Here is a 13,172-nt window from a genome sequence, read left to right on the forward strand (position 1 = left end):
CCCCCTCCCTAAACAGGACCAATCTCAACTAAATCATCCCAGCCAGGGCTTTGTCAAGCCGAGACTTAAAATCCTTCAGGGATGGAGACTCCACGACTTCCCTAGGGAACCCATCCCCGTGCTTCACCACCTTCCTAGGGAAATATTATCATAATATCCAACCTAGACCTCCCCCACTGTAAGTTGAGACCATTGCTCCTTGTTCTGCATCCATCACTACTGTGAACAGCCTTTTTCCATCCTCTTTGGAACCTCCCTTCAGGAAGCTGAAGGCTGCTATCAAATCCCCCCTCACTCTTCTCTTCTGCAGACTAAATAAGTCCAACTCCCTCAGCCTCTCCTCATAGGTCATGTGCTCCAACCCCCGAATCATTTTGGTTGCCCCCCGCTGGATCCTCTTCAATGCGTCCACATCCTTTCTGTAGTGGGAGGCTCAGAACTGGACACAATACTCCAGATGTGGCCTCACCAGAGACAAATAAAGGGGTATAATGACATCTCTAGATCTGCTGCCAATGCTCCTCCGAATGCACCCTAATATGCCATCAGCCTTCTTGGCTACAAGGGCGCACTGCAGACTCATATCCATCTTCTAATCCACTGTAATCCTTTTCTGCTGAATTGCTACTTAGTCAGTCGGTCCCCAGCCTGTAACTATGCTTGGGATTCTTCCGTTCCAAGTGCAGGACTCTGCACTTGTCCTTGTTGAACCTCATTAGATTTCTTTTGGCCCAATCCTCCAATCTGTCTAGGTCACTCTAGACCCTATCCCTGCCTCCAGCGTATCTACCTCTCCCCCTAGTTTAGTTTTGCCTCTTTTTGATGCTGAAAAGGCAAAAGAAGGAACATGTCCAGTCAAAACAAGGCCAAATGAAATTTTTGGTTGTGTTTCATGAATATTTTTTCATCCGATCATTGCAATTTTCCATAGAAAATTTGGAATGAAGTCATTATGTTTGCTCACAATTTTTTCTGGCTGTGAACTTGGAGTTCCTCTCAGCAATAATCAGACATGCATCTGACGAAGTGGGTCTTTGCCCACGAAAGCTTATGCTCCTACACTTCAGTTAGTCTATAAGGTGCCACAGGACTCCTCGTCGCTTTTCTCAGCAATAAGAACAAGCTCTTCCAGGCAGGAAACATCCTGTGGGAACTGCCCTGTTTCACCATTCAGCACAGCACCCCGGTATGAAACTTAACTTCACACGTCTTTTTTTGTCCCAGCATTGAAGGTAGGACAAGTAGCAATGGGCTTAATCTGCAGCAGGGGAAATTTAGGTTAATTTGTGGGAGGGGAGGGAGGAATTCCAAAAATAAGTCTCATTAATCACTGGAACGGCTTTCGAGGGAGGTTGTGGAATCCCTGTCTGCAGAGGTTATTAAGAATGTGTTAGACAAAGTCTGGGTCAGGACTGGTCTAAGGTTACTTGGTCCTGCCACAGGGTGGGTGTTTGGGCTTAATGACATCTGGGTTTTCCGTGACAAATTCTGAACAAAGAAGTTATGTTAGAAAATGGTTTTACCTCAGATTTTTAACATGGTTGTATTTCATTGTTTGGACTTTTAGGGGGTTGTTGTTGAACCATTTTCCCTTCACGCCACTTCCCTGTGAGACTGAGGTGGAGGGCAGGACTGAGCTGGGGTGCAGGGACACTCTCACACACACACACACACACACACACACACACACACACACACACATTACCTATGACACTGAGGTGCTGGACGGGGCTGAACTGGGATCTGATCACCCGGCTGTGGCTGTCCTTGATCTCATATGCGCAGGAGTAATTCCCAGAGCTGTTCCCAGACACCATGTGGTCGTAGTTGTAGGTGAGATTCTGTTGTAAACTCATCTGGGAGGAAACCTCCTCCTTGTCCTTGTAGAAGATGATGCGGGTGGCCTGGACCCAGGAGACCACGGAGCACTGGAGCCGCACGGAGTCCCCTGGCCGGGCCGACGTCTGGTTGAGGTAGAGAATGGGGGCAGGGAGAGCATCTGGGAAGGAAAATGGGTCAGAGCTGTCAGTGGCGTGTTGCTGGTGCCTGGTGCTGTCAGTGGGGCAGGAGGTGAATGGCAGGGGGCTGGGCTGTGTCTCCAAGGGAGGCTCTGATCCCAGCCCAGCTGGGCAGATGGGGGGACGGGCTTTCTCCAGGGCCCAGGGGCTTCATTCCCTGGGATCTCTGGGGCTTCAGTCTTCTGCAGTCCCAAGGGCTGGGCGGGCTGGGATCCCAGTGCCTGGTGCTGCGCAGTGTCCTACAGCAAGGGGCTCTGGTGTGGGCACCCACTGACCCAACAGGGGCACTAGAGCTGGGAAAGGAGGGCGGACACTGGCTGTTGGGGGCTGTCTAGGGCCTGGGCAACACCTCAGCCTCCTAAGCAGCCCGTGTGGTGATGGCCAGTCACTGCCCCAGGGAGCTTGGGGCTGTGCCATTGGGAAGGTCAGTATCTACTTAGCACCTTTCCTGCCCCCACAGTGCCCCTCTGCTGTCTCGTCCAATAGCATCCCTGCCCTTGCTGCTCAGAGCCACATCCCAGCTCCACCAGTCACACACACACACACACACACCCCTTACCAGTGATGCTGAGGTGCTGGGCAGGGCTGAGCTGGGATTTGTTCACCCGATTGTCGCTGTCCCTGATCTCGTACCCGCAGGAGTAATTCCCAGAGCTGCCCTTGGATACCACGTGGCGAGAGTCGTAGGTGAATTTCCCCAACATGCCCTTCTGGGACGACACCTCCTCCCCATCCTGACAGAAGACGATGCGTGTGGTGAGGAGCTGGGTGTTCACAGAGCACTGGAGCTGCACGGAGTCCCCTGGCCGGGCCGATGTCCAGTTCAGGTAGAGGGTGGGGGCAGGAAGAGCACCTGGGGGGGGGGTAATGGGGCACGGCCGACAATGAGACTGGAGGAAAATGGCAGGTGTGGTACAAGCTCTGAGTCCAGCTGGGGCAGTATGGCTGGGAGAGAGGACGCTTCCACAGAGCTGGTCCTAGTCTATGGGGCTGTCTAGGGCCTGGCCAACCCCCTGTGGCCGCCCATGCACTGAAGGGCAGTCGCTGCTCCAGGGAGCTTGCCAGGTGGGAGCCAAGGAGCCTGTGTCCAGAGCCTGATCCCTCCGACATCTACTCTAACATCCTCCGCGGGCATCCTCCCCGAGCTGGCACAGGGGCTATTCCAGGCCCAATCCAAGGGGTGGTCCTGGAGCAATAGCAGGGGCCAGATTTCTCTTTCCCAGGAATTGCCAGGCCGGGGTGGGGGTCACTGTCCCATTGAACGGCACTTGGAGCACTTACAGCCAGAGATGAGAACAAGGGGACTCTACAGCCTGATCTCAGAGGCAGCTGGCTTTATCGCTCAAGCTGTAGAGACTCTGCCACTAAGCTCCAGAGTTCCCAAGTTCAAATCTGCCCGGTAGCACCTATCTGCAAACTCACAGGGGAGTTGCTGCCAGCAGAGAATTGTGACTATTAACAATTAAATGTGTCCCAGCTCAGCCTGCTGCTTGGGCAGGGTTGATGGGGGCAGTTCCCTGGTTGGGGTCATACAAGGAGCTAATTGTCTCCTCTGGCTATGCTGACTGTTAGCCATGCTGCTGATCTGTAGGGACCATCGGGGAGGAGCAGGCTGGGGCCGTGGGAAGCTAAATCTGGTAGAGCCGGGATGCTCTCAGCTTCCCATGCTGTGAAGGTCACTCTCCGTCTGCATTTCACACAGGCCCAGGGAGAGGTCTGGGCAGGAGGAGCCCAATGTGCCCTGCTCAGATTCCTGCTGGCTGATGCTTCTGGCTCTGCTCTGAGCAGGGAGCAGAATCTCCAAGAGCTGGATTGCATGGAGCAGGGGAGGGGTAAAGGCCCTGGGAACATGGAGGACAGACAGACTCACCGGGACTGGCGCAGATCTCCTGGCTGCTGGGGCTCAGCGCTGGGAACAGAAAGGGGACATGCGGTCAGAGCCGGGCTGGAATCTCCCCTGCAGGAAGATGCGCTGAACAGCTGTTGTGGGCTCTGCTTCTGCCACGAGCACAGGCCCCAATTCCAGCCTGGCCCATCCCGCCAGAAACACCTTCCCTGCTCCATGAGTCTGTGCCAGGCACCGTGCAGACCTTCTACCCAGGTTAGGGTTGCCAGATGGTTTCAACAAAATACCGGACACACTTGACATTCCATCACAATCTACATTATATCTTACTTAGAAAATATTTTCCCATTTCTATTTTCTCAATTTGTTTCTTGGACAGAAAGATCGGACACCTGGCAACCCTACCTACTCCTGATGTCCCTTCTCAAAGAGCTGAGGTTTGATCAGAGCTGTGTGACTTGGGACTGGCTCCATAAGGAGTTTCAGCCTGACCCCCCGCTCCCACCCCGGATTTTGGGGGAATCCAGAAGCAGAGCCCAGCCTGGACCCTCAATAGACACACTAGAGGCTCAATGTCTGGTCACTAGGTAACAGGGAACCCTGGGGCTGGACCCCGATATCCCCTCCTTGCTCTCTGCCTCCAGGCTGAGCTGATACCCCAGGAGCATCTGAGCCCAGCCCGGCTGGGGAGGCTCCGTGCATGGGGCTGGTCAGAGAGCCAGGCTGTTACAGTGTCTAAGCTCCTTCCTGGAGCCTCAGTTTCCCCAAATGTGCAGACGGGCCCTTCAGTGTAGCAGTGACAGGCCATGCTGAAGCCAGGGGCTGGACACTAAGTCTAGGCCAATGCCAGTGAGGATGGAAGCAGAAGGTTCTCCCCGTGTGGGGGATTCACCCGGCGCCGGCTCCCCAGGGCAGTGGGGGAGTCACCACCCGGCCGGGGCCTTTCTGGGGATGCTTGAGTCACACACAAGTGACTGGACTGGGGGCAGAGAGCTGGGGGAAGGTCCCTGCTCTGGGATGTCAGGGGGTCAGATTGGACAGTCCCACTCCCTCCAACAGCGCAGTCCCCTCTGTCTCTAGAGGGGCTTTGCAGACTCCCCAAGCCAGGGGCTGCTCTCAGTTCTGTTTCCTCCCAGCCCCCTACGCGTTATCACAGGATTTCCCCGAACTCACCGAGCAGCAAGAGGAACAGAAACAGGAGCATCCGGGCTGCGGCAGGAACCGAGAGGGCTGGAAATGGCCCAGTGACGTCTACTTCTTACTGGGTCAGTAAGGGACAATCTGCAGTCGCTGTCTGCTCTGACCTGCCCCCACTGCCCCTCTGGGCTCCCGGCAGAAAGCCCCTCTCCCTGCGCAGAGTCTCTGCCAGGCCTTCAGGGCTGGGCTGTGAACCCAGATGCTGTTCCTGCTGAGAGTCCTCGTCAGGGCGTATGGCTGAGGCAGTACGGACGTCACGGCCCTTCTGCTCTGCCTTGTTCAGTCTCCGTGTCTGATTGTCACTGCTATCAGTTTCCTGTCCCCTACACCCCACCACCAACCAAGAGCGTCTTTCTTTAGTGTCGGAATTCTTAGAATCCAACGCACGCCAAATACGTTGACAAAAAATCCCCTCTCCTGATTGGCTAACAGCAGACCCAGCCAACCTATCCTGTTAGACGGACTGGGGGATTTAATATTAACCCCACCAAGTTCATCCATAGAGCGCACAGTGCTTTGTCCAGAAGGGAAACATTTGGGGAAACTGAGGCATGGCAAGGTGGGGATGTGTGTGGCCTGAAGTCACCCGGCAGGACAGAGCTAGGAATTAGAAGCCAAGGCTTTGTCTCCACTCGCAACATTAAAATGCTGCACATACAGGGTGATTTTTCACACCTCTGAACAATGTTCTCTCTAGTTTTCCATCCGTGTGTTCACAATAAATTTTGTTACATGCACCGAGGCATGTGTGGAGGTGCACCACCCGTAGCAACACAAGCTGCCAGCTGTGGGCATTGGGATAATCTGCTGGTCAGCATTTGACTCTCTCCTGAGTGGCTGCCCAAGCGCACAGGGAATGCTGCCAGTGACCCAGGGCCTGGCCTGATGTGCAGGGACCTTTTGGGGCATTTTGGTCACTGAGGGGCCGGAAATGCTGTGATCCCCATGTGGACAGGTCCCCAATGCCTGGATGAGGAGAGGGGGTTGCCTCGGGCTGAGCTGGGAGCAGCAGGGAGGGTGGTGGAGCCCGGGGACACGTGGCATGTAGGTGGAGGGGGGAGTTGAGGTGAGTTTAGAGCTGGTCTCTGGGGAGGACTGAATTTACAGACCAGCTTGTTTATTGCTGGGTCAGGGTCAGGGGCAGCTCTGAGTTGTTTCACCTGCTCTGCCTGGGGGGCTCTGGGCTTTGGCTTTATTTGCTGTGAGTCTGGTTTGTCTCCGCACCGTGCCCTGCCTGCCCCCTCTCCTCTGTGACTCTCCTACATCCACCAGGCCCAGGCGGCCTCCTTTCTGCCCTAATTCTCCAGACTGTGGATTAACAACTAAAAGGCGCATCTTGACCATCCAATCTTTGGGAAGGTGCCAGAGGGACTCTGCAAGCTAGCCGTCTGCTCCAGCCCTGCTATTAGCCTGGTATAAGCACTGTGCAATGATTGGTAGGCAATGCAGTCAATACTCGATGGGACAGGTTCTGGACAAAGGAGCTAAGAAACGAGGTCTCTTGCCTTGCCAATTAGCATCGCACACCCACACATTTTGAAACTGAGTGTAGCAGTTTGGGGCATACTCCTTAGACTCCCTGTAGCTGGACTCACAGCTCCACTGAAAGCAAGCAGCCAGGGCAGCTGCTTTAAAAAAAAATCTTGTTTTTTTAAATTTGTTTGTAACAGTGTTTCTCATGCATATACTTAATACCAAAGGAATTAAGAAGTTAACAAAATAATTCCACAGTCTAGCAAAGAAGAAAAAGCTTCCATGAACTCCTCTTAAAAAGCAAGAGAACATTTTACAGTGTTATTCACTCAGCAAATCACATACACGTAATTGACAAAGACTCTCAATAAAACTTAGGTGAATGCGTTCCCAAGATGCTGCTCACTGTGTAAGCTCTCTGGTTTAAATTTACTTTTTATTTACATTTACATGATATTAAAATAGTACATGCACATTATAAAATAATCTTGTAATTTAGTAAAAATTACGCAGTTATTATCTGTATCCTTACAACATTTTATTATGTTAATTCCTCAATAATTAAGTTCTTTTTTTTTCTCACTCTCTTTAAATGTAATTGTATAAAAGTCGACTCTGCAATCTTGGCAGAAAATCTGCAAATCACAAACTTGTGGCTCTCCACAGACTTGTGTATAAGTATTGTGTGAAAGCACTGGCCGACGAGTGGTACTTTTGCCCACCCAACCTGAGCAGTCTGGGGCAGGGTCTGTCATTTGCTCTGTTTGTGCAGCTCCTGGTCCAATGGGGCCATGACCCAGTTGGTCTCCTGGGATGAGGCATACCTGGGTTGTCGACATATCCCTTTGATGTCGGCAGGGGAGCGTCCAGACTATCGCGCTGAGCCGACAAACAGCTGATCAGCTGCTTGTCGGCTCAACGCGGCAGCCATGTAAATTTAAATGAAGCGGCGATTATTTAAATCGCCGCTTCATTTTACTCTGTCGGGTAGCCTAATCTACATGCCTCTGTCGCCAGAGGCATGTAGTCTAGACGTACCCTTAGTGCTACCACAACAGAAACAGTGAATCACAGTAATGCAGCATGCTTCAATGAACCACTGTTAATTATCAGGGCTTCTGTGGTTAGTTTCCCTGGGTTTCACTCTGCCGTCAGTGTAAGGCTCCACTCAGGTGAATAACAGGAGGACTGTCCAGAGAACAGAGACGGGGGCTAATCTGTGTGGGGCAATGGGAAGTTTCCCACCATTGGAAGGACACACGCCCCCTTGGATGTCTCACATAAAAAGATTGTTGAGCAATACTCATGATAGTGATTTGGGAGGAAATTCTGCCTGATTTTGTGCACTTTGAGTTCACAGTGCATCCTCGGAACAGCATGGAGCGGGCCCAGAGCTGAGCTGCCTATACAGAGTCAGAGGGAAGGACACAGAGTTAGGGCATTTCCCCCAATTTTATTGAGAAGGAACATTGTTTCCTGCACCGCACTGGGTGCTGCGCATTGTCCAGCTGTGACCGCAGACAAGGTCCACTCCCCTCCTTGTGGCACAATCCCGTATAGTTGCCTCGGATTTGGGGGGGTTCTGAGATGCGGCTGCGCACAGACGTGCCCCGCGTTTCAGAGACTGGAGTACTAATGATATCTGTCTTGCTGCAGAGCGAAGTTCTCATACAGCGGCGCCTCTCTCTGGGGCTGTGGATGTTTTAAGGTAAAACATGGAACTGTTACTGTTCTGCTCAGCCAGCCGAAAGCCACAGAAATGAAGCCAGAAAATGCCCCTTAGACAACCCTGCTGAGCGTACAACAGGAGCAGCTCTAGTGGGCATCTTGTCTGGGAAACACCGAGAGAGACAGAGGTAGAGACAGAGCGTGAGTGCTTTTGGGCAGAGTGTTGTCTGGAAACAGACATGGAGCTGGGCTCAAAGACTCTGCCTCCTGGTGTTTCGTTCCTGTTGTGTTCCGGGAACCAGCACTTTGTAGGTTCACTGTAAATCAATGGGGTTAAATCCACACCCAAACCCAACTCTGCCATCAGTGTTTCCTTTTGCCAGAGCAGCCCCAAAACTCCAACTACCGGCTCGCTGCTTGGATCAGAAGGGAGTCCAGTCTGTACCATTTTAATAGCATTTAACCAACTTGTGAATTCAGCTATGCCTGTTGCACCCTGTCCCAGAGAAATGCATGAAAAGCCCTATGGGGTAAATCTGTGTTTGTTAGTTTAAGAGCAGCCACAGCGACACCAGGGGAATCTCTGCAAAGTGAGTGAGACTCCATTCCTGAGACCATTTATGTTTTCTGCCCCAGGCTTTCAGGACAGAATCGTCCCAGGGATGAGACATGGTGATGAAACTTTCCAATTTGCTGGATTGGTTCTGTAGAAGGTGAGGGAAGGAGTGAAAACCAGGCTGAAAATGGGATTCTAAGTGTAACCTTAACACAGAGGAGACCAGCTATCCCTCCTGCACAGCAGCGTACATCTCCTCCCTTTGGGACACTGTTTTAAATGTGCAATCACATGGTACATATTAAAACTAACATTAAAAAACCAAAACTTGCATGACTCAAACTCCTCAAATGCTGCATATTGGGAGGAGGAATAAAAACCTAGGCTTATTGTTCATTGCCCATAACAGCCGAATCAGGACAAATTAGTATCTTAAGGAAGCCTGGATAACAATCTGGAGGTTTTCAAACACCCTGAGGGATCTGAACACCCAGTTCCCAGGGGTTTATTAGGAAGTTTTAACCCTGATCATCTTTGCCTGCCCATCCCCCAACAATTAACACTTTTACCCCCAGCCTCTGCATTTCCCCCTCTTGTGCAGGTGACCCCAATAACTCCAGAACCTACAGAGGCTGGAGGGGGAAGCCTTGCAGCAGACAGATTCTCATGCCATAAGGGATTCTCCCCTGTGCAGCTTGGGAAGGGTGTTTTCTTCTTCTCTGGGTGTGTGTCTGTGTTTTCCATGGAGAGCAGGGCTTGACTGGCCAGGCTAAGAGCAGGCCTGGGAGACAGCTACCTGCTCATGGGCAGAGATCCGGGGCAGCAGAAGGGAGACTGGGGTAACAGACACAACCCTGAGTAAATCCACGTTCCAAGCCCACAAGTCCCTGCCGAGTTGGAACCGGAAAAACCAATCACTGTCCGTTCTCACTTCACTTTGTCTTTAGTAAAAGCTGAAACTCACCTTGGAGCTTTTTGGCAAGTCCTTCGAGGTACCTGGGGAGAGAAGGACAGTGACACTTGGTCACTTGGGTGTGAGTGCCTTTAGGGGAAGGCAGCTCCTTAAGGACAAACTATAAACACAAGGCACCTGCTCAACCCCCAGGCTGGGAAGAGCTCCCTTTGGGCACCTCTGAGCACCATGGAGCGTGGTACCGAAGCAGAAGGCTGTTGAAGATGCTCACTGGAAACTGCCTGTCTGGGTTTCTGTCCGAGCCGGTTTGTCACAAACAGAGTTGGCTTTTGGAGAAAATTTCATCGTTTTGTTCAAAAAACAAGTGCCCCAAAACTGCAACATTCTGATTCAGATACCAGCATGGGAGGGGTAGTTCAGTGGCCTCATGCTGATAGTCTTCTCTACAAGATGGACTGGCTGGTCTGCATCTCCCATGATGTACTGCAGCTAGGGACACCCATGATGTGCTACTTCCCATCACCAAGAGGGGAGACAGTGATGCATCATGGGAGAGCCAGAGAGCCCAGCTCAAAGAGGAGACCAAGAGCACGAGGCACCAGAACTACAGCTCCCATGAGACACTCTTACCCCCAGATCCCAGTGACGGGGGTGGGGCACTTTCCAGTGGGAGCTTTCCTTGGGATGTGCCTTTCCATGAAGGAAGGGAAGGGGTAACACTTGACTCAGTCCTCTAAGCTCTGGCAATGCAGGGCTGGGGATCACTGGCAAAGGGTGGGACAAGGGAACCGCAGGGACCCAGATGCCCGAGCCCTGGACCCCTGAGGACTCTTTATCCTCATTCACTTTTATCACAGGCAGTTTGTTGTAACTCTCAGCCAGACACACTGATCTGGGATCTGCCCATCCCCCACCAGTTGCCACATTCAGCAACAACCCCCACATTTCTCCCTCTTGTGCAACTGATCCCAGTAACTCCAAAAGTCCCCAAAAGCTCTTACACTGAAAATGCTCTTGTGGGGCGCTGCTGGTGTCACACTGGACGCGATCCCTGTGAGGAGCAATAAGAGGGGAGGGGTGTCAGTCACGTTGGTGACACAGTCTGTTTGCAGAGATCCAGCTGTGAGTAGGTTTCTGCCCACGGTTGGATCTCCTGCTAGGGCCTTCCATCTCCATTCAGCTCACTCTCCGTGGAAAGGCAGCAAGCCCTGCTTCTCGGTAGTTAGAGAACATAGAGGCTGCACCATTTGTGGAGGGAAGGTCTGATAAAGGTCAGACTTTCACATCTCGTTCTAGTTCAGAAAAATGGCCAAACCACCAACCACGCAAACCCGCTAGGTCAGCAGGGAGCTCAGAACCGAGAATCCCCCACGTCTAAGGGGAGAGGCTGACGAGAACACCGACATTTCTCACAGCTGGGTGACAGTGCTCAACCGAGCTTTTTTCTATGGACAATAATTTAAACAAAATCAAATGTTTGGGCACAAAATTGATTGACAGGGTGATGGGCAGACAGGGAATTCACCACTGTGACAAACCCCTTCCTTAAAGTGTCTCTTTGTAAGTCCCTGATCCCACCCAACCAGGGAGCCCAAACTTCTCCTGGATTTTTTAATGAGCAAGAGTTTAATCAAAAGCAAACATTGGGGCAAATAATTGATTGACAAGGTGATCGGCAGTAAGGGGTCAGAAGCACAGATGGGGCTCTCTAAATCCCTACAGGCATCCCTGCTGTTTGATTCTCTTTAGTGGAGAAGGGGCGAGAAGCATTATCGCTGCCCCGCACACTGACTAGCACTGAAATCACAGCCACTGAGCGGGAGTCCACTGGGTGTTTTTGGGCAGGTCCGTGTGTGGACGCGCCAAGTCTGGCACTGAAACAGCTGCAGCCAATGGAGATCATGTTGGGTGTTACCCACCGCAGCTGGCCACTCCTAGGCCCAGAACAGACCTGGTTGTAGGGGACTGGCTGGGTTGGTTGGTGCCGGTTTGAGTCTCATCAGCCCCAACTCCCCCGAGGGTAAAACCGGGTCACTGTCCTTCTTTCAAATCCCAGGGGCAATTTTCAAAGACGCTCCCTCTACTGCTGGTGAATGGGATGGGAACATGCTGCTGTGTCAAACCCCTTCTGTAATCCCACATCCCACCCTGATCAGGGAGCTCATCCCTCCCTGGGCTCTTCAAAAACTCCTCCAGAACAAAAAGGCAGCTTTCCCCTCAGCAAGCGGGATACGCTCTGCTGTGAGGATGCACCGGCCATGCGGGAGAATGAAGCGACCTGGAATGGAAATGAGACGGGAGAGGGAATAAACTCCTCCTACCTGTGATCCCTCCACAGAGACCCAGCTGGAAGCAGCGAGACAGAGTGATCAGAGACGGGGCCACGTTTCCTCGTGGGCAGAGAGAGAGACAGAGCCTTGAGTGACACAGCTCCAGCCCCTCAATGTACTGACACAGAGCCCCCTCCCCACAGCCCGGCCCAGCGGTCTCCTGCACCAGCCCCACTGACTGGAGTCATGTAGCCACGTCTGGTGGTTTAACAGCCAGTCTCCCGGCATTTTGTGTTCTCTGTAAAGCCCCATGTCTGAGAGTCTTGGTTTCCATTAAAGAAAATCAACCTATAATCCTCATTTTAGGGGAGAAAAGCCTGGAGATGTGACCCTAGACACCCCTCCAAGATCACCCCCCCCCCCCGCAGGAAAACACAAAGCCCCACCCTGGTGACTTGTTGGCAGTCCCATGAGTTCTGAGCCAGTCTCGAGCTGGTCGGGGTGGCTGGAGGCTGTGGGAGCTGGGGGCTGGGGCGCTGTGAGGAAAGGCTGCAGGGCAGAGCGGTGCCCAGAGCTCTGTGTTCAGAGTTGTTAGGGCCTGATGCAGGAAAGCTCCTACACACGGGCACAAGGGCCCTCCCTGGCTAGGGGATGCCTCCCTGACCTGCAGCCTCAGTGACCTGCGTGTTGCTATTCTATCCAGACACACGCACCTGGCTGAGTCCCAGACTGGGACCATCTATGGGGCAGGGACTGTTCCCTTTTTTGTTGGTCTGTCTGTGCGGCCAAGAGGGGTGCTGGTCTCTGACTGGGGCTCCAGGGCACCACAGGAACATACCTAATAAATAATGTACAGCCCCTAGCACAGTGGGGCTCTCACTCCTAACTGGGGCTCCACAGTACTACTGCAACACAACTAATTAATTACAGCAATAATCCCCTTCGTGGTCTCTTTGATCTGTGCCCCAGCCAGCCTCCTGAAAACAAATGATCCATGTCACTGCGTCTTTGCTCATCTCTCTCCCCCCATCCCAGGCACACTGGGGACAGGGGACCCCAGGGGTGTCTCTGCCACGTCTATCAGTACATTTGCTAACACGGCTCAGCCTCACTCTCACACCCACCTTTCCTTCCCAGCAGATAAAGCGCCACAGCCAGGACCAGGACGGCAGGGATTGTAATTCCCAACAGGAGCTTTAGATCCAATCCTAGGAAAGAACCTCGCTGTGAA

At 52.6% G+C, this 13,172-nt stretch overlaps 1 long non-coding RNA gene across 1 annotated transcript; it reads right to left on the bottom strand.

Moving 5' to 3' along the window:
• Positions 1–7,662: 7,662 nt before the first annotated feature.
• LOC142823740 (uncharacterized) lies at positions 7,663–12,131 on the bottom strand. The gene is made up of 4 exons (XR_012898890.1): positions 11,993–12,131; positions 10,673–10,722; positions 9,723–9,754; positions 7,663–8,226 (listed from the first exon to the last, which is right to left on the bottom strand). It is a non-coding gene; the product is annotated as an uncharacterized LOC142823740 (long non-coding RNA).
• Between the last annotated feature and the right edge of the window lie 1,041 nt (positions 12,132–13,172).

Source organism: Pelodiscus sinensis, unplaced genomic scaffold (assembly GCF_049634645.1).
Source record: "Pelodiscus sinensis isolate JC-2024 unplaced genomic scaffold, ASM4963464v1 ctg34, whole genome shotgun sequence".
In the NCBI taxonomy this organism is placed as follows: Eukaryota; Metazoa; Chordata; order Testudines; family Trionychidae; genus Pelodiscus; species Pelodiscus sinensis.